General features: G+C 40.3%; 1 protein-coding gene across 12 annotated transcripts in view; it reads right to left on the bottom strand.

The window, feature by feature from the left end:
- The window catches only part of LRRTM4 (leucine rich repeat transmembrane neuronal 4), a 504688-nt gene that overhangs the window by 451918 nt on the left and 31578 nt on the right, over positions 1-21192 (bottom strand). For 10 of the 12 annotated variants that reach the window (XM_021374973.1, XM_021374975.1, XM_021374968.1 and 7 more), the window contains exon 2: positions 11512-11742. The exons of the other annotated variants lie outside the window; for them this stretch is intronic. The gene's annotated coding sequence lies outside the window, so the exon portion shown is untranslated. The remainder of the gene's footprint in view (positions 1-11511; positions 11743-21192) is intronic. 12 annotated transcript variants of the gene reach the window in all.

Genomic DNA, 21192 nt, shown 5'->3' on the forward strand with positions numbered 1-21192 from the left:
AGCCTTTGTTATTTTTAGTACAAAGTCTCTACTGCTCTTCAGAATGTTTTAAAATATTGCTTTGTTCTGTATATTGAATTGTTCAAGCCTGTAATAAAGTGCACTCAGCTGGGATTCAGGACTGCCTTTCTTGCTTCTGTCACTCACCAGCTTGATTTTGCATCCAGCTGTGAGACTACGCATAAATAAATCTGCTCACATGCACGCGTCCCTGCGATCAGAGTCCTGAGTGTCAGGAGGAGGCTCTTGAAGTCAATTAAAACTAAGAACTAAGGAACAGGTAGAGCTGCTGGTGCTTTAAACTTTGGACTTTTCCAAACTTAAGCAGCTGAAAAATCCATTCCGCTACTCCTTAATAAGACTATCGTCGTGCCACAGGCTTAAGCTAAAGGAAAAAATGAAGAGCTAATTAGAAAGTAAAATATTAGAAACAGTTTTAAAAAGGAAAATAATGGCAAGCAAGTCAAGTTCAGCCCATGAAAGGGAATATAATGCAAAGCAAATTAATACGCATAATAAGGTAAATGGATGCAATTGTCAGATTCAATTTAGTGAGCCTGAATTAGCTCCTAGCTGAATTTCACTTAGAGAAATCCAGATTTGTTAACCTTAAATTAAGCAAAATTTATTTTTCAATTAGCTTGTGCAACACAAAGCAGAAAAAAGTTACAGTAACAAACAGCAATGGCATTTGACAAACTAAGTAAACATTTCTTAGCCTCAGAACTACGTTAGTCTGAGATATACTCTGGTAATTAGGTGAACTTTGCCCGGTAGGAACTGACATAGGTGATCCCAAGTCAAATTTCTACCACTTTCTGGAAGAATTCACCACACACTAGATTAGACAAACAGGCACGAGGAGAGCAAAGCTCTGCTATGTCAATAAAGCTAGAACCCTACGGGACTCAAACTGTCTCTAAAACAAAAACTCATTGTTCAAAAGTCCGTGTATTAGCAATGATAAGAGTCCGTGTGGATTTGCACAGTTCAAAGCCCTGCTTTGGGACCACACAGCAGATTCCATTCTTCACAGGGTTCCTGGGATCAGAGACATCTCCCAAAAAGAGCTGAAGAAGCAGTCACTATCACTTTGCCTTAGATCTTAGATATCACCCACTTCATTACCAAACCAATTCCTGTTCTTTCCATGTACATTTGAATACTCCACACGAACAGGTACTGCTTAGAAACCCAGAGCCTTCCAACATTCCACTTCTAACATTTACCAGAGTAAATTGACCTGAATTGACAATTGGCTGCGACATCTACAATCTCACCCATGTATTCCAAGTCCGTATCATTGCTCACTGTTTTGTAAGAACAGTGAGAAGCTTGCACATTACAGATTCAGTCAGTTCTTTGCTACTATAGTAAAGAGTTTCTGGGGACCATTTCCTACTAGCAGTTCACGTTGCTATTGCTAAAATGTCTGCAGCTCACAGAAATACAAAGCAGCAAAGTTTTCCAATCTGTCTTACAAAACCTCCTTGCCAGGAGACTCAAAGATTATGATTCTCTACGTCAATCTTACACAAGATGTATTCACAGATAAGCACGAAGACAAAGTCAGCGCCCTATCAAACATCAGTGTTCTGAGGCTAACCATGAGCTGTGTCCTACCCTCAGGCTGGGCAATGTCATACAGTACACCTTTCTGACAGCAGAATAAAAAAATACTATTTCCCTACTAGCAGAACTCCTCTTTAAAGTTTCAGTAATAAGACATCAGCCTTAACAATTTCCTGACCAAAAGATTATGGCCCTGACCCTCAAAATAAACAATCAATGAGCACTAAGTGCTTAAATGTATTTATGGATTTAGGTCACCATCTTTTATTCAGTTAATTGGTTTGGTTGCGTTAAAATCAGGATTTACCGAAATGCAACAACCCACAATGGGGCTTTTTAAAGTGTAGTGAGTTGGAATGAACCATTTGGTTGTCAAAGCTCCAGTGGTGCTGAGTCCCCAAGACACACGGGGACACTCAGGTGTCCTAAGGCAAGCTGAACAGGAGGCAATGGGTGGCTGGAGCTCACTCCTACTCCTTAATCCCTACTGCTTCCTTCTAGGCTTGAGGGAGAGGTCAATTTAAAAGGTCATTGTGCTTTCCTTGCCAGGCTGAACAAAAACCCAACATTCTGGATCTTTGGGAGACTGCGAGGGAAGGGAACTAAGGCTCTATTCCTTCATATTGATGCTTCTCCCATGCTTGCAAGCTTATGACCAAATGAACTGTTCTGTATTTCTTCCGAACTGTTACGTCCCACCCTATTCCCCTCCTCACACATGAGATAAGGACATTTCATTATCAGGCAAAATAATCCCCATTTGCAGAATTAATCAAGATCTTTGCAACCTCCAGAAGAAAGCAGTTCTATTAAACATGTATTATTAACAATAACAAATGCTTCAGCCCTCTGGGTACTGCTCAACATCCACAGTAAAAGTATTATCATAAAATACACATTCTTAAATTCTAAAGAAATAAAGCCAGGAATCATTCTGGTTAAGACGGTTCAGGCAGGGATATCTATCAGGAAAATCCATTCTGATGAAGAGAAGCACTTATAGCACAGAAGGGCTTTGACAAAAGGCAGTCAAAATGTTTTCATCAAGAATAATCTATGTGCACTGTAAATCCCAGCTCGCAAAAACACCACAAGACACAAAAGTCTTTTCCATTATATTTGCATTTTGTTCAAATGGTTAGCAAAATGCTGGGTTTATTTTTCCCTTTTCCTTCAAAGAGTATTTCACAGACAACTCAATGCCTTTAATCCCCAAGTCACACCAACATGAGCATTCCTGCCCCTGTTCAATCAGCTACAGGAAAACTAAGTAATCAAAATGACCCATCTACTTCATCCTATTAGAGATGCCTTCCTGATGCTTGCTGTAGATGCAGGCACTCAGCCTATTGTACAGCCTTACAGAGATGGAGAAAAACAAAAGTGGGATGGCTTTCAGTGATGGTGAGATGCCTTTTCTCCTCTCCTCCACTATTTTGTAGCCGTCTAAGAGCTACGAGACACAGAATATCTTCAGAGTTGGCTCCTATACTAGTGAAGACCAACTGCCTGTAGCTGGCCCTTGTAACAAGGTAGAAATTAGAAAGTAGAACAGTACACACCGCAGAGGAGTTGCTTCTCACAAGCTACTGAACCACTTGGCTCCCTCCGAAGCATTAAGCCTAATGTGCCTCTTCCCTTTAACTAGGTCCCTGCAAAAGGGGTCAGTAGGGAAATCCACTGAAAACAGCAACTAGTTCTTTCTTACATCAACCTGTATCCACTATGGAAACCCTGAAATAAGAGAATGGAAAGGAGAGAAATGGAAGAAGGAAAAACACAGCACTGCCTGTACCTATAGAAATCCTGACCGTTCCAAGACATTTGAAGATTAAAGTAAGAAAAAAGCACAAACCTGAACCATTCCAGCTATTTCTTATCTGTCTGCCTTTTTTTTTCTGAGTGTAAAGGAGATCGAGTAATTTGTTACATATTTTATTGTGCAACATAACACTTCCCAATCAGGTTTCTTTTAAACTCTTTCTCCAGTATAAAGCACTGCACTAAAAATGCAGTTTAGCTTATACACCTGCAAAGCAAGTCCTTGTTTGTTAAAACTGATCAAGTGTTAAGAGCCCAATTACTCAAGGGCTAATTGCATGAACAGGTAGCTTGCAAAGTGGCAGTAAACCCTGCCACCTTCATGTTCATGGCTCAGAGCATGCAATTTAGCCCAAGAGAGGAGCCCTGCTTGGGCAAATCTGCTGCAATAGCCTCCTGAAAGGTTCAGTAGTCGATTCACTTTATAGCTTATTTGCTCCTTTCCTCTCCTCAAAAAAACTACAAAGGAAAAAAGCATAAAAAGAAGGGCAAAATAAGTCCATCAGCCTTGTGTGTTCTGCAGGGTAGAAAATTAAACCGTGCTGAAAAAAACACAAGAGGCCACAGGCTGAGAAAGGATCCCTGGACAGCCGCTGCACAGCTTATGACAACTGTTTCTTGCACTGCTTGGCCAGTCTACATCTGTGGAAGCAGATGGAGAAATTTAGAGATGGAAGAAAAAAAGCTTCTTGCAAAGCTTTTTCTTTTTTCATCTCTTAGAAAGAAAAAAAAAATCAGTGTTCATAACAGAAAGAATTTGGAAGCAGAAATGAATCTGTTGAGTGAAATAGAAAACAGATTTTCAGAGTTTCGAATCCTCCTTCTACTTAAGAACTTCAACGAGGGGCTCTGAAGGCAGATTATTTTTAAGTTTTCTTCTGAATGGTGGTATTGTCGTTTGCACAAAATGTAATGTCTTAGATTGCTTCATTACTATCTATGTTATGTACAAGTTCAGGTAATGTGTGGAAGGATGAAATCAGAGACTATGTGGATGCTTTTTTCCCCCCAGACAATGTATTATTCAATAGAGATGGCTGCATCATCCACAGCCCTCAGCACAGATCCTGGACCCACTGGCAACAGCCATGCCACCAAGGTCCTTCCAAGATCTTCGCTGCTTGCTCCAGCAAATTCAAGATCCATCACACTATTGCAAATGAGCCTGTCAAAACTCCATGAAGGTCTTCATGTTAGGCGAGCAGGCAGTGCTGCTTTAAGCTAGAGACAGAGCTAAACACACGCACAGTTTGAGAAGAACTAACAGCTGAGTCAAGGGACATTTTGTGCTGAGCATCTATCATGGAATGCATCCTGCTTAATGAATCTCAATGCATTTTCACATATGGCTGTGTGTTTTTAAAGGATTTTTTTCCATTTTTTCTTGTTTTATCTGTCTTTCATAGTTTTGCTGCCTCCTAGAAAACCCTGAAGTGTGTATTTCATTAATAAGAGCCAACTTTCAAAAGAAAATATTCCTCCTAATTTGTGAAGGAAACCATGACTTGAACCTCTCCTGAGACAAAATGTTGCTTATATGAAAGGGAGGAGAAAGAAAAAAGGTGCATAGTGGAGCTTCAAAGGTCTAGTTTCCATATGATAGAGCCTGAAATAAAAATATATTAAAACCCATCTGTTTCATGGCACAGCCTGTGCTGGAATCTCTTCTTCAGCCCAGTCTGCTATGTCTCAGCACAGACCTTCAGAACAGATTCCTAAATTCTGGCTTATACATCCTTTCACCATTTATTACCTGGATTTTCAGTATTCCAGGAGACACTTTAATCATTACACCATGCTTTAATTGTTATTAGCATTTAGATTATATGGTAATCTCACAGCCAAAAGTCAATATTAAATTACTATCCTTGCCTGCTGAAGAGTAATATATACGGAACAGAGTTGAAATGTGTTTTAAAGTTTCAGTTCAATTTTATGTCCTAATTACCCCAGAATGTTATGAGAAGACTGTAACATCGTATCATATATTCTTGTCATCCCATAGGCAGCTTTATAGTCACATAACAAAAGTATATTGAACTCATTACCTGGGAGCATAATTGAAATGATACAGAGGAACTGCTAGCTGTTAATAAAGCCGCGTTGTTTTTGGTATCGTACCTATCTGCTGTCCCTGGTTTTCCAGGATGAAGTTGGATTGACAAAGACAAGCACCTGGTAGGAATGGATGCGTTCCTAACTCTCCATCTGCTGATAAGACAAAGAGCCAGATTCTTAGCCCAGCAGCGTCAACTGACTTGGAACATGGCTACACCAAATTGCACCAGTTGACAATTTGACTCAAAGCATAGATTTTATTTATTTTTCACTGGGGGATCTCACACAACTGCTGTCAAACCCAACCAAGCACGAGTTCACCACCTGCTCAGCTGACGAGGTTCAGCTGGTTCTTTAGGGAGGCAGCTCTTCTCTATTACACTGTGAGCACTTCTGCACAAAGAGGTACAGAAAATTCTCATTGGGAAGTCTGAGCAACTTAGTGCTTTTAAAGTTTGCTACGTGGATCACAAATACAGCTCTTTGCAATGGTACTTATGAGGTTCTGCAACACAAGCCAATATAAGGCAGCAAGTACTGTACTCAGCCCTGGTGAGGCCCCACCTTGAATACTGTGTCCAGTTTTGGGCCCCTCACTGCAAGAAAGACATCGAGGCCCTGGAACGTGTTCAGAGGAGGGCAACAAAGCTGGTGAGGGGTCTGGAGCACAGGCCTGATGTGGAGCGGCTGAGGGAGCTGGGATTGTTCAGTCTGGAGAAGAGGAGGCTCAGGGGAGACCTCATCACTCTCTATAACTACCTGAAGGGAAGTTGTAGTGAGCTGGAGGTCGGCCTCTTCTCTCTTGTAACTGGTGACAGGACGAGGGGGAATGGCTTCAAGGTGCGCCAGGGGAGATTCAGGCTGGACATTAGGAAACACTACTTTTCTGAAAGAGTGGTCAGACGCTGGAATGGGCTGCCCAGGGAGGTGGTTGAGTTACCATCCCTGGAGGTGTTCAAGAAACATTTAGACATAGCGTTAAGAGACATGGTTTAGTGGGGTTATTGGTGGTAGGTGGATGGTTGGACTGGATGATCTTGTAGGTCTTTTCCAACCTAGCTAATTCTACGATTCTAAGACATACAAACAGAGTGTCTGAACTTCTGAAAATACATCAGGTTCTACTCATGGCATGAGTAACTGCTAAGAAGAAGAAAAGCAGACTTGTCACTCTGTCCTACATAGTCGATCTCCTATCCATCTTCACATAAACATCTCTAGATATGCTTTAAGAACGCATCCTGAAGAGTTTTTCCCATCAACACCACATGGAAATTTCCTCTCTCACCTCAATCATTCTGACAGAATTCAGACACATCCTCAGCTTTACTTGACATGCCCTGTGACAAAAATATTGCTCAGGAGATTAAGCGGAACTTTTTGTCCAGTCTAATTTTAAGCAAATCCAGTGACAGGAATTTTATCACTTTCTTCAGGTTATTCAGACAAACGGTTAATAAGCACTAAGCATTATAGTACAGATTCAACTGAGGAAAGAAAAATTCACCAAGCTGCTTTTAATACTAAATCCTCTTATGTCTATTTGCTAGTCCACTATCCTTGCTCGTCTGCTGCAGCCTAAGCAGTGTATGACCACATTACTGCGTCATGCCACAGCTATACACTTCCTTTGTGTGTTTGTTCTGCATGTATGTATATTCTATAGCAATATATTCTATAGAATGAAACCATATATTCCATAGAACGAGCACACATTATAGTGGGGTTCTCAAAAATACTGCTACATTCGTTCGTTCGTTCCGACATTGATTTTATTGAAATTGGTTTTTCCTCCATTATTAAGAGCCTTTAATTTGAAGAGATTTCCAATTCTATACCCTAGTCTAATGAGGAAAAAGGCTCTTTCAGAGCAGCTTTTAGGCATACCATTTAAAACCAAGCACGTGCTTGTGTTTCTTTGAAATCTGCTTAAACTTAAGTATGTTATTTTGGTTCTACCTTTTGATTATCTTGAATCTGATTTAACACTGATCAACAAGAACTACATTTTGCCTTTGGAATTCATCTCATGCTGATGTCACCACATCAAGCTGCAAAACTACTATTCATGAAGCACATTTCCGTTACTGTCCAAAATCTGTGTGTCCTTGAAAGGTTTCATGTAAAAAATTAGCCCTTGGTATTTGTTATTAGTACCACAATTAAAAACCAGCATGAAACTGCTATCGTCACAATTCCCTGTTTGGAGGGCTTCTGACAGCTGATAGCAGTAAATTGAGGCAAAAATATCCACAGGCACAGACCTCTGGCAGAATCAGGACCATTTATACCGCACAAACTTTGGCTGCAAACTACTCCTCTGCAAACTTATAGATCTCTCATGGTATTCTACCCATATGTAGAAAAGTCTTCTTTTCCATATTATCTCAGACTCAGCACGTTTTTAATTGCTTTAAAGACATTCACTTGAACAGTTACTCTGCATCAATGTGAGCAATCTATAATAGGACAGGGAAGCTGTTCTGTCATACTAATAGCAACCTCTTTGCATACCTAGAGCAAAGGCAATTCAGTTTTAAATGCTTCATGATCCCAAATATGAGTTAAATATATAGCCAACATAATTCTGAATCTAAGGGTAATTTATTACTCTATATTACTCATGTAACATTTAGCATTTAATCAAAAAATCTAGTATAATTGCTATTGCTATAAACCCAAATGATTGTTGACAGCTTTATAGTCATCTCCTGGAGGAAGAGGATATAGTCCATTATTAGCATATGATAATCTAGAAGTACCTGCAGAAGGAAGGGAGTTCTTATACATCTCGCTAATAGCGGGGAAAGGCACGTTAAGGCAGAGGCCAAACCTGATCAGAGCCAGGCAGTTTTGGTTTTGCAGAACAGACCTAGTGAACCACTTCTGAAGGATGCAATGAATTTGTCGTTTTCAGACTTTGAAGAAAGTGTCTACCTATAACAAGCAGAAGTTATGGACTTGGCACACAGATTGCTGGGAGAGGTTCTGTGGACTGTGCCTATTAGAAGCTCTTTAGTAGGTGACCATAACAGCATTTTTCCACCCTAAAACTCAGTGATACTTACAATCTTATTCTTCTTGGTGTTTCAAATACTAATCACTTGGCTGCCAAATGCTGTGCACACACTAGAGATTGACTGTACTGATGATGCATCGTATATTGCCCTGATTGATTATTCAGACCTATTAAGATATTTTGAATATTCAGTGACAAACTACATTCTAACAATAAGCCATTAATGTTAAAGTCTTTACTGTTTCTCCATCTGCTTGGTAGACACAGAAACTAAGAAATTCATAATTGGAGGGCCAAGACATCTCACCACACCACAGTAACTGTGCAGTACGTTATCATTACCTGAGACAGCGAACAGTAGTCACTGATTTCCTCAAGAGTATCTTTCAACATCACTTAAACTTTTCAATATCTCTGGGTACGTGTTGCTTAGGAACAATACCATTTTCTAGCAGTAATATCCATGTAATCATGTTATTTATGGAGGGGTTGTGCTCTCATTCTTAATGTCTTCACACTGCAATAATTTCATAATTTTTTTTTTTAAACACAACGTCCCTCTCCATGAAGGAATACTAGCAACTGAAGGGTTCTGGATAATAATAATAATACTAAGAAGATGGTACTCAGCCAAAAGTAATTTTGAGAACTACCTAAAATGCCTGTACTGCTCTCATAGTCCTTGCAGAAGCAAGGTGGGACAGTATAGCAAGTGGGAACAGACAAGCTGACAACACAGCTTGAAAGAAGAACACATGGCTTGGAAAGTGTCCCTAAAAACAAATGAGCCCTTGCAAATAAGAAGATATAAAGTAGTTTACTCTGGGAGCAGTTCATGAACCAGCAGAAGTCAGGAAGGAGTTTTATAGGAAACAAGTCCAGATGATGGCACATTGGATCAAAATAAGAACCCAGCTCTGCCAAGAGACTGAGCGCAAATCATTGTTTCACTCAAATCTCCTCAGCTAAATTTGTTTTTCAAATCAGTAGTAGTTTCCAATCAAAACCATATGGGTAATACCCAGCTGTTCTAGAGCACAAGTTGATTGAAGTACGCTGCTTTTCTCAGTTGTCTGCAGGTAAACCACTGCAACACAGCATTCTACCAACAAATACGTTGTGTGTCAAAGAGAAGAGAAAGGAAGGAATATGAAAGGTAAGCCAAAAATATGCTTTCCTAAAGCAGCTCAGCTTACAAATCTTGCAAAATGTATCGAAGAATGGCAAAAGCAAGAAAACCAAGCAAAAAAAAAAAAACACTGCAAACAAAATATCCAAGTGATTTCCTGCAAAAAAAAAAAGCTACATCAGATGAAAGCTAAAGCTCTAATAAAGATACATCCTCGTTAAAAGAAAAGATTATTAAGTCCTTATCTCACTAAGGGCAAGGTACCTACCTGGAAATCTGTAAGTGCATAATTATTTTACGCAGCACCCTTTTGAAAATGAACCTTCCCACAACCACGCTCTTAATTCAGGGCAAGGCTAAGCATGCTGTTAAGATCATACATACATGATAAATTAAAGGAGTTTTGAAGTGCCTACCCCAATTCTCAGGAGCTAATTGTTGAAAATGATCCAAAATTCAGAGACAAAACAACTATTAAAATGATAAAAAATATTAATAGGAAATGATGTAAGAAATAAATGCGTTAAAGTTGCTTCACACTTTGCATTATTGCTGTTGAATTCCTGGTCCCTCACAAATATTTTAAGTGATTTACCCTGGTGAGAAATCATAGACAGAGATAATCACTTGTGAGGAACACTTACTGCACAATGAATAAGACAAAAACTGTATAGCATCTTGTATTTAAGTTGTCAGAGCTTAGTATTGCACTTTTCATGGCAAGTTCCTCAAGAATTTTCACTTTACTTACTGTTATTTGTCATCCAAATGATAGTTCGGTTACTTCCATGCTGAAGGCACTGAGTCAGAGAAGAGCACTCACAGGTGACTCCTCAACCCAGCTTCGCTTAGCTTTGAGAATTGACAAGGCCACAGACCAATTAAAAAAAACATTGTAAGTAATGAAGATTCCTCATATTTTATGAGGAAACAGAAATCCGAAGGCTTTCAAAAATCAAGATTTCCATGTTATCTCTCCAGCAAAGGGCACAGTGTCCAGGATTTAGCTTAATATTTTATGGATAACATGAAGGGAAAAGAAAAAAAATCTCAAGAGGAGAAAGCAAAGCTTGAAAGCTGTAATTACCTTTTTCCTTCAGAATTTACACGTCTCATGAATACACAGTTAATTTTCAAATTAATCCTTTGCTGATGAAAAGAAGTCTTTCAAAAATTATAAAAACACTGAACAAGGTTTTTATTAGCTTTTAATTGAGTGCATTTACTAGAACCTGAACCATGCTTCTAGACCTAAAGTGTTTAAAGTTGAAAATGAGCTTTTTGGCAAACGTAAAATTTCAATTATGTTTGAGAAGCGGTTGAGAAATGAGAAACAAGACAGCTTACATCATTCAACGTGAAGGCAGCTCTGCAGGCTTTCACAAATCACCTACCACCTCTTCTGAAGCAGTCTTGCACATGACAATGGATATTTCTGAAGTTTCCAACAGAAAGTACTCCTGTGCCTTGACTGATAGGCAGAAATCAGCCAGGATGGTATAGATAATAATTATTAATACTGCCAATTCCACAGTCTGAAGGTTTCTGAGTGTTTTGCAAACACAAGTAGATTCAGTTTCATAATTCTTCTTGATATGTAATTAAATCCCAGCACCTTTGTACAGACAGAGAAGCTGAGGAATACTAATTTTGCTAAAGGTTAGCTTGCCTGCCTGGAAACAAAATCTCTGGGAATGCCTCTCCCACTCATATCAGCAGGAAGTACTGGCTGCCTGGCAGTACCAGCTCCAGAACTCACTATGATTCAAGCTTCGTTGCATTAAGTCTCCTTTCAGAGAGAGGATTTCAGGAGCAGATACTTTTAGAGCGCAGCCTTCTCCTTCAGCAGAAAGGAAAACACACACACACACACACACACACACACACAGAAAAAAACACACAGATAAAATACCTTTATGCTTTCTTTTCACTCCTAGCAGCAATCATCCCTGGGAGATTTTCCATCGCTGCTCCAAACTTGAGCTCCTTATCACCTCCAGCCACCAGTTTCAGTGACACTGCACTGCCCACGTGACATTATTGCACCATTCCATACACTGGGATCAAGTCCATCATTTCTGGGGGCTGTTTTTCTCAGAGTATTCCAGAATTCTGAAAAAAGGGAACTTCCTTTGGATGCCACCTGGAGCAAGGAAAAGTCCAGAGTGGATCAGGGCTGTAATTATGTACAAACCTACAGAAGGTGCAGAAGAGGAGGTGGACAGCTCTCTAAGATAAATGAAGATATTAGAGGTCAAGGTGTGGGAGGTCAAGGGAGGAAAACAGTATGTTTCTAACAGAGATATGTGCAAGCTGGTAGAAGAAAGAGTCATTATTCCAACTACCCCAAGGTCTTGGGTAGTTCTTACTGTGTCTATCTGTTCTGTCATCCATAAATCCCTAATCATAACAGATTAAAGCATGTAGAACAGTAACACGAGCACCATGTACAACTTGTACCCTCAATATGCACAGCAAGCAGGACTTGTGCCAGGAATAACCTCGTTCTGCCCTTTGCAATTGGGAAGAATCTTCTCCAACATAGTTGAACACATCTGTTGCAAGTACAAAGTATTAAGAAAGCACATAAAAACAACTAATGTTTGGCTGGAAGGCAAGAAAATCTAAAGTTAAGTCTGTAACTCCATCCTGTGGTACATAGGTATTACAACACATTTTTTAAATCCAGGGAGACAAATATTTTTCAATTATATACACTAATACCTAGGCAAATCGAAGTGCCTTTCAGATTTCCTTCTGGATATCCTTCTTCTCACATACGACCTAGAAGGTGAGCCTTGCCAAACTGTGTTTGCTCAGAGAATTTTACAGCACCTTCAGTGGGGAAATCAATGGAGATTTTGTCTAAAGTGCACAGCATTCAGCTAGACACATTCTTATGGAAGACCCCTAGTCTGATTGTGTAACACTGGATTTCTGATTTAAATATATGCAGTGCTTTCCTATTCACTTGGAACAGTTCAGAAGCAAGGGAATTATCCCCACCAACTTTAACGTGACAACTAAATGAAATCTGATCCACTTTTAAAGGAGTGGCATTTGAAGAAAATGCAATCCATTCCACAAACAAATGCAGAAGAGACCCAGATCCTAACACTGCATCTCTGCATCTCTATATGCACTTTCCTGGGAAGCTGAAGAATTCTACCAATCTGTCCACTTCTCAGGATGCCACTTTAAGAGTCATCTGCCATCATTCTTCCTGCTTTTAATAAGTTTAAATAGGGATGCTCAGGTTTCTGCTGGGAAGGTCAGCAAACAAACAACCTAACTGTCACGTTAATGCTGTTTGCTGCTCAGCACCAGAGTGGTGCAGAACCGAGTTAGAAACATTTCAGATCTTTCAAGCACTTTGTTCGGAGCTTGCCTGTCAAAGCTAAGCACAAGTCTGGCCATCGTTCACCCTGTCATCAGTCTTGTAGTGTTTTTAAGCAATGTTTTTCTTGTTCCAGTGCCTGAAATGTGAGAACGCTTTAAAAAAAGTTACAGCTGGAGAGCTAGAGGACTGGGAATTAAATGATTAGAAGGATGGAACACCTCCCTATGAGGTCAGGCTGAGAGAGCTGGTGTTATGTAGCCTGGAGGAGACTCCAGGGTGACATGATAGCAGCCTTCAGTATGTAAAGCAGGGTGTAAGAAAGAAGGGGACAGATTCCTTAGCAGGGTCTGCTGTGATAGGACAAAGGGAAATCGTTTCAAGCTAAAAGAGGGGAGATTTAGACTGGATATAAGGAAGAATTTTACAATGAGAGTGGTGAGGCACTGGCACAGGTTGCTCAGAGAGGCGGTGGATGCCCCATCCTTGGAGACATTCAAGCATGGACTGGAGGGGCTCTGAGCACCTGAATGAGCTGTGGATGTCCCTGTTCATTGCAGGAGGGTTGGACTTGATGGCATTTAAGGGTCCCTTCCAATTCAAATAATTCTTTGATTTTAAGAGACATGATTTTCAGGATAATCTCTCGATCCATGCTTTAATAATAGTGGTGAGGATCTGCGATGTTCTTTTTCCTTTTTTTTTTTTTTTTTTAAGCCAGTACTGAAAAAGCCTTCTAATAACAATCCAAAAAATCTATCAAAAAAAATATCTATCCACTGATTCCAATGCTTCTGCTACTTCACCAGCAGAAAGACATCTGTTCTGTAAGCGGTCAGCTTGGGGACACATGGTGTTCCCTTCCAGCACAGCCCTTGGGCTGGAGATCACCTTCCTCAGAGATCTGCAGGTGGGGCAGTTCATGCTCCTTTGTCTGCCTTGAGCAAAAACAGTTGGGTTAGCATGGTAAGAGGGGATGGTTTTGCAGGCTGAGCTGGCTGGCTTTTTGCACAGCTGATTAAGAACAGCTCATGTATCCCTGCAAGGAGCAGAGTTCTGGGACAGCATTCTCAGTGTGTGCCATGATAACCATCTAAGGGCAGGATACCCAGGTGCACAGTCTGGTCCAGCCGAAAATATCCCATCATTTCCAGTCAATGTACATCTGCTTCGACATTAAGCGGTACTAACCAGAATAACCAGCTATCGAAGAAAGAAAACCTGCTGATGAAAAACAGATGATTTCCTCCTTCCCCTTTATGCCTTCAGCCTCATTTTGTCCGGCTGAATCAACCTCTCCTTGATTTGCTGCAGGCAAATCAGCCACACGGTGCCCCAAAACTATTATTCACAGGCGAAAAAGAAGCAAAAGAGAAAAAAAACATCCCACCCACTGCAACATATTACCTGCAAATTCCCACTTTAGACAACTTCTCAGCATTGTAATTTCTAAACTCCAAACCAACCTCTTGCTGAGAAGGCTCTGACAGACAGCGGAAGGAAGGGAGGTTAATCACAGATGCGCATTCCCACTAGAATTTGTCTTTAAGACAGACAAGCAACGGGAAAAGCAATAGTTACACACCAAAACAAAGCAGTCCTTCTTGAAAGGAAACATCACAGCAAATCACATAGATTTTCACTCATATAGACATTTTAAAAAAATGTACTTTTTTCTTAGTTGAAAGAGACAATCGTGTGTCTTGATTTTTCAGCACAAGCAGTGTATATTCAAAGAGCGGCTGTCAATTCGCCGAAGACAAGAAATATCCTTTTATAGCCGTTTTTAACATGAATTCTATATGAGCAGAAATGTCTTCATTAGCCCATCAAATCCGTATTTACATTCAGAGCAAAAAGGAAAAAAAAAAATCAAACGTTTTAACAGCGATCACAGAATTTCAGTGCTCCCAACCCAACCACGTGCCATCTCACCATCACCCTCTCCATTTTACCATCACTTTCTCCACCTCACCATCACCCTCCATTCCCATTTAAGCCAGTAAAACCTTTTGCCCAAACTCTGCTCTTCCAGCACAGGTTATGAAGTGAAGAGCCACAAACAAGGAGGAACATACTGGAGGCTGCTATTCCCCAAACACTGATTCAAGTGAACCATCATCATTAAAAGCAGATTTTAATTTGCTTTGTTTTAAAGCAAACTCCTTCTCTTCTACAAATAAGCAGCTCTTAGAGCATGTCTCAAGGGTTTTTAAGAAAAAAAAATGGAAGAAATTAATGTTTCCTACTTTCTGCAGTGGAAATATCTTGTGTAAAGATACCTAGAATAAAATTAAAGCCTTGGAGCAGTTTAACCCTCAAGTCCTGCATACCTGGGACAAAAATACCCCACTTCCTTCATGGCCAGGGCTTAACACAGTGCAGATTGTCTTCCCTATGTCAACAGTTCCAAAAATTGTTATGGCTCCGTCAGAAGCAATTTTATAAGCTATAACTGCACTTAGATATTGAGGTATTATTCTAATTAGCACCCTACCAGGGCTATTAGCAATGTGAACACACTCTAATAAGCCTCTAGGATGATTCTTTTTTTCTTGCACAGGTAAACTTGTTCAGAGGAACAACGTGCTCATCCCACACACTGACTGGATGCGTGGAGCTGCTATGCATCACTGAGCAGACACCATATCATGGAAATGCCACATTCGAGGGCCCCAAGCTGTCATTTATTACAGCATCACCTCACACCATGCAATCTCTCATAATGCAGTTGCTGTGTAAGTTCTTCCTCCACTGCCAGCTTGAATCCAGCTGGATGGGAGTCCAGCTACTCCCCATGAGGAGCATGGCACAGAGAATTAGCTTCCAGCCTGACTTCAGTCTCCCCCAGAGTGCTCCGGCAGAACATTTTAGGACACTCCTGACAGGACTCTTTTTGGAGCCACTGGAGGCAGAGGGATGCAGGTGTATGTGGTGATTAATTCATGGCAAAAATCTTGCTACTGCAACGAACCGTCACAAGTGCTTTTGCCTGTGGGCTCAAGGGTGAAGAGACCAAGCACCAGTCTGTAAGACCTATGTCTCCTGTTAAAGCATGGACAAATATAGGTTAATAAATTTTGTTCCGCTTGACCTCATTTGAAGAAGAACTCAAAAAAAAAAAAAAACAACACAAACCTATATCAGAAAAGGAGAAAAAGTACTGGCAGAGAGACTCTGGTCTCTCCTACGCAACCTCCTTCCCCTTGCAGTGTAGCCAAGCTCACTAAGACCACACTACAGAGTAAGAATTTGTTCAGTGTTGAGCAGTTGAGTTGGGCTTGATGATCCTTATGGGTCCCTTCCAACTCAGAATCATAGAATATCCTATGCCAGCTGACTTTCACCAGCCTATCCCCAGCATCGTAACAGAGATAGTGAAGAAAAAGAGTCTTAATTTCTCCATTCGGAGCTGCTACTAAACTGGAAACAGGCTCAATTCACAATTAAATAATCTGAAGCCGTTCCGATTTTGGCAACCGTTGAAAACATCAGGCAGGCTGCAGATATCTAATCTGTAATTTATAATGCTAATAAGAAAGTTCTATGAAATAATTGTGCCCCCTTGCTTCCTCTTTGTTCAAATCCTCAGCTTCATCTGCTTGTAAGTGAGAACACAGTGTTATCTAAAAAGTATTGGATTCAATACTTAAGATGCAAAGTTGCAGAAGAATTAAATGTGTTTTAAGTGAGTGGGATGGAGGGGACAGGAATAGGCTAATCCTAAAATAGTACACATCTGTGCTGGAAAAATGCCATGGCTTTATCCTGGAGAGAAAAATAAAACAAATAAAGGAAGCATTTCACATTTACCACAAAGCATATGCTGACTTCAGATCATCACACACCTTACAAGTGGAAACCTAACAGTAAGAAATTCAAGCATGTTATCTATCACAGACAGATATCTAAAACTGGTATCAGAGCTATTTTAGAGTACTATTAAAAATAGGTTATCTTTGTGATACACGCAACACAGATGAGGTAGGGTCCCATGCTTAGGGGAGAATTAGAACTGCCAGCAGCTAAACCTTTACCAGGGCTCCCATCACTGCACCTCCTAGGAGGTCTGAGATGTTCTTTCTTTGTATTCTTCCACGTTTTCTCTTGCAGTTTACTTTATTAGGATTCCTTAAATTATAATACATATGAAATAATTAGAATGGATTACGTTGTTTTGTGCAGTAGTGTTTTATTCCCTCTGTGCCTGTTCGCCTGCTTCCCCCCACCTCTACCATCTATTTGGTTTTTCATTCTTCAAAACCTTATACATTTTTAGAACAAGATTTGCTCAGCTTCTTTCTGGGTTGCTCTCTGCTTACCCAAGTGAAAATCTTGTTGACGTCCATCACTTCAATAATTAAGAAACAAAATTATGAAACAAGTGCCTTCTAAGCAATTTTCCTCAGAGTTCCCATAATAGCCCTTTCTAATAAATTTTGGCAGTAGAGTGTGTTTTCTCTGCGTGAACTTTAAGGCACCTGAAGACATATTGAATTTGGCCTCTTCTCAAGAAACCCTTTAGGAACTCCTAAATGGATGCTCACCTTGGGTTTTATTTCATTTCCATGATTCAATACAGCAGATAGCGTGCTGATTACACAGAACTGCCACATATTTGTCATTGCTTTAAATTCCCCTTCTGAGCACCCAATACTGAAGCTCAGTGTTTCCCTATCCTTCTGCAATAGAACTCTGCCTTCTTGCACTGATGTTGTAGTTTTGTAAATCAAGTAACACAGGTCAATGGCCAACCATGATCCACTTACGCAAGAGGTGTAACCTGATGAGAAACCCAGAGTGGCCACCACTCCATCCTGCTCCCCATCACGTGAGGTTACTGCTCACTGATGATTCAGCAGTTGGCTGCGATTATTTCTGCTCTCTGAAGACAGCACATAGCTATTCAGCACATCTGCGCTCCAGGCAGAGTCATGGACAGATAACGAAATGGGTGTTTGGGTTCTGGCCACCATCTTAGGGCTCACACCCTCTAGAACTGTTTTTTCCTACCTGTAGAGTAAGAGATCAGGCTTGATCTCCATAACAAAATATTGATACATATAATAAATATTGATCCTGATAAAAATCATGAAACAACACTCCACATACAAAATACCCGTTTTCCAAATGTGACTCTAGATGAATAACCAGGCACCAAGAGACAACAGTAAAGATATGAAAATATTCTTAGGATTTTATTGCCAGACCTCAAGAAACAAGAATCTCAAATGTAGAAGGAAGAGCGAAGCGCAACACTACTTCAAATCCCTCTTTTACAGCAACATAAAACGGACATCTAATGCAGTGCTATCATAAAATTAAATCATGCTCACTTGTCATTTTGTATGGTCTATACCGACAGATTAAAAACTACATGGCAAAATGTAATTTCCCAAACTGAAGGTATGAGAGGAGTTTGAAATATCTCCCTCTGCACTGTCTGCTCAGTCCTGCGTCCTCATGGTAATAAAGCAACAGTCACAGCTGGATAGAATTTAGCACTGCCGGTGCCTCTAGGGTACAAGCAATACTTGTCCTCACAGTGCCAAAGGAAACAGCGAGTGACAATTACAGTGGCTTGCCAAGGTTATCTTCTTTTTTTAGAGAAACCTTGGAGGGCAGAACTTGAGGTTTACAGAATCTTAAACTTCAAAGTCAATAGAAATGAAGATAATACATCCCCACCCTATTTGCAAGTTGAGAGTGTGGCTCTGAGTGTTGCTCTTCAAGAAGACGTTGAGCAGGGGCTATTCCAATGCCCCTCAGAAAACACAGCATAGGTAACTCACTGTCTCTCTGTAGCAGAAGCATTTCAGCCAGACTAACCTTTGTTTCTAGGTGCATCATCCCCACAAAAGTGCTACCAAGAAACCTGACTCTCAAGCAAGACCTGCTGTAACGGTGGCTAAGCGCATGGAGATGGGGAGCAGCCCAAGCTGGCTGACTCCTTCTACACATCTTCCGTGGCAGGGCTGTTGTCACAGGCACTTGGTGCCAATTTGTGCTCTCATCCACAGCCCCAAACCCTGTAAATACAGTACAATCCAGCCAGCTCTACCAGCATCACTTCCAAGGTACCTGGGGGTGGTCAATCTGTTCTTGCATGTAAGCAGCAGCAGGAACAAGTGGACTGCCAAAAAAAATTCAGGGCTGCAGATACAGATGAACTCTGTTATTAAACTCAGCCCAAAGATTACTGAACCGAATTACAAAGTGACATCGCTGGCCTTTAGCTTCTGCCCATAAGTGATATTCAGTTCAGTGCTTCAGAAGGTCACAAAAATGACTAGAAGGGCAGCTTGAAGAAGTTAGAAATGGGGTATAATGGAGCACAAGTATACCTGCACATGCATGCACACCTAACAAAAATAGCAGCAGCAGTCGAACGGCCCATTTCTCATTTATAGTGGTGCCCCTATATCATCTAAATTGGGAAGAAAAAATTAAATTGTAATTTAAGGTCACAGTCAGCTTATACCTGTTCCATGAAGCAGCAATACGACCTCTTAGACAGAGGCTTATCCCAAACAAACACGTGCAGGAATTCTGAAACTTTACCGAAAGTCATATATATTGCAGCTGGCTGTGTTCTCTGGCACATGCTCTAAGCTAAATAGATTAAAAGGTCTGCTAAGATTTATCAGACTTGAGAATGCACTCTAGTTGATTAAAATTTCTGACTTCAAACCCCGAGTCAATACAAGTTCTCATATGCAAGAGAAAGAATGGGAACTTCCTCCATTCTCATTTGAGATTTGACACAAATTTTCTTGTTCTCAGTATTGGAAAAGCAGGAACCTGACTCAATCAAACCAAAAAAACTCACTAGAACTAATGAAGTATAAAGACGCTTCATGCCTGTCAGGGCTCTAGGAAAACACCTCAGCAAGAAACGAGAATCAGAATCTGTAAATGTCTGCAGATAGGCAATAAATGTGAAATTCAGGCCCATGGAGCAATAATTCTTGTTACTTCGATGATGTCTTGCAGCCTTCCATCTGCAAAACATAAGCTTCATGCCAGTACTCCCCAGAAGCTTCATAAAGGATTATTCTCCTCGAGATGGAAAAAATATGGAAAAAAGTACACCTCAACTAAGTAGCATACTGAGTAGGATGACCTCTAACAAAAAAGTTGCATGCAATCTATTTCATCAGAAGTTACATACACTTCAACTTTTACAAATGCATCAATTTTTAAACGACACTTGAGTTAAAATTATACATTCTTGTAGATTTCGTCAAGGACTCAGGCAGGCTTAGGAAAGGTGACTGATTTCCTCTTAGCACTTGTGGTCAATTGTACCCATATTTTTGTTGCTACGTAATCACAGACAGAAATAATAAAAAAAAAAAGCTTTCATAGCTGCAAATCATGCACCATCAAAAACAGCTCTTTTCTCATTCCAGAAGGAAGAAGAGACATTTGTATCTGAAGTTGGATGCTTGCACTGTTGCTCCTTCACATTATGTGAGTTTTAAATATTAACAACGTGAGGTGACCTTTTCGAATGCATCTGAAGATGGACTAAAGCAAACAAGATCATATCCCCAGTGAGAAAAATAAAATACTTGGAAATTTGACTTAAAATTTTGATACAGAAGAACCAGTCCTAACAATGCTCCACAAGGTCTTATCCAGCATTTATTCCACAGTAGGCAGCACAATCTCTACACCAAAGGTATCTGAAGGTTTCTGTATTCTAAAACAGTAAACAGATATCCCTATGATTTTCAGAAACACTCGAGAGCATAGGAACAACAGAAAATGCCTTGTTTAGGCACTCAACAACAAATGGCTTACCATTTTTTCCTTCAGATGCCTAAAGGCCTTTAAAAAACCTCTTCACACAGCAAGAGCAGTGAAAACGTGTGCAGGAAGGGGCAAACAAGGTGCAACGTTCCATTTAACAAAGCTCATCTTTTTCAGAAAGACAGCAAAAGTCCAAGTTATGAAAAAAGTCATATGTATGTGAATCGTTATGGAGCACTGCATTAAATAAAGCACTTGCACATCTCACAATCAACTATGAGGTGCTCTCTGAGAATCAGCAGCATATGCCATTCTAAAAATACCAACCAAAACAACATGTTATCTTAATTTTTGTTGTTTACATTTGTTGGCGGCTTTGGAAATATGAAGTGGGATTTAGTAGTGCTTGGAGTGTCTCACTGATTCACTTTTCAAAATCTGGACCTCAGCATTCTCTTTGAGTCATAGTACTTATATTTAGCGTCAAGTAAATGCCTTGTG

Source organism: Numida meleagris, chromosome 21 (assembly GCF_002078875.1).
Source record: "Numida meleagris isolate 19003 breed g44 Domestic line chromosome 21, NumMel1.0, whole genome shotgun sequence".
In the NCBI taxonomy this organism is placed as follows: domain Eukaryota; kingdom Metazoa; phylum Chordata; class Aves; order Galliformes; family Numididae; genus Numida; species Numida meleagris.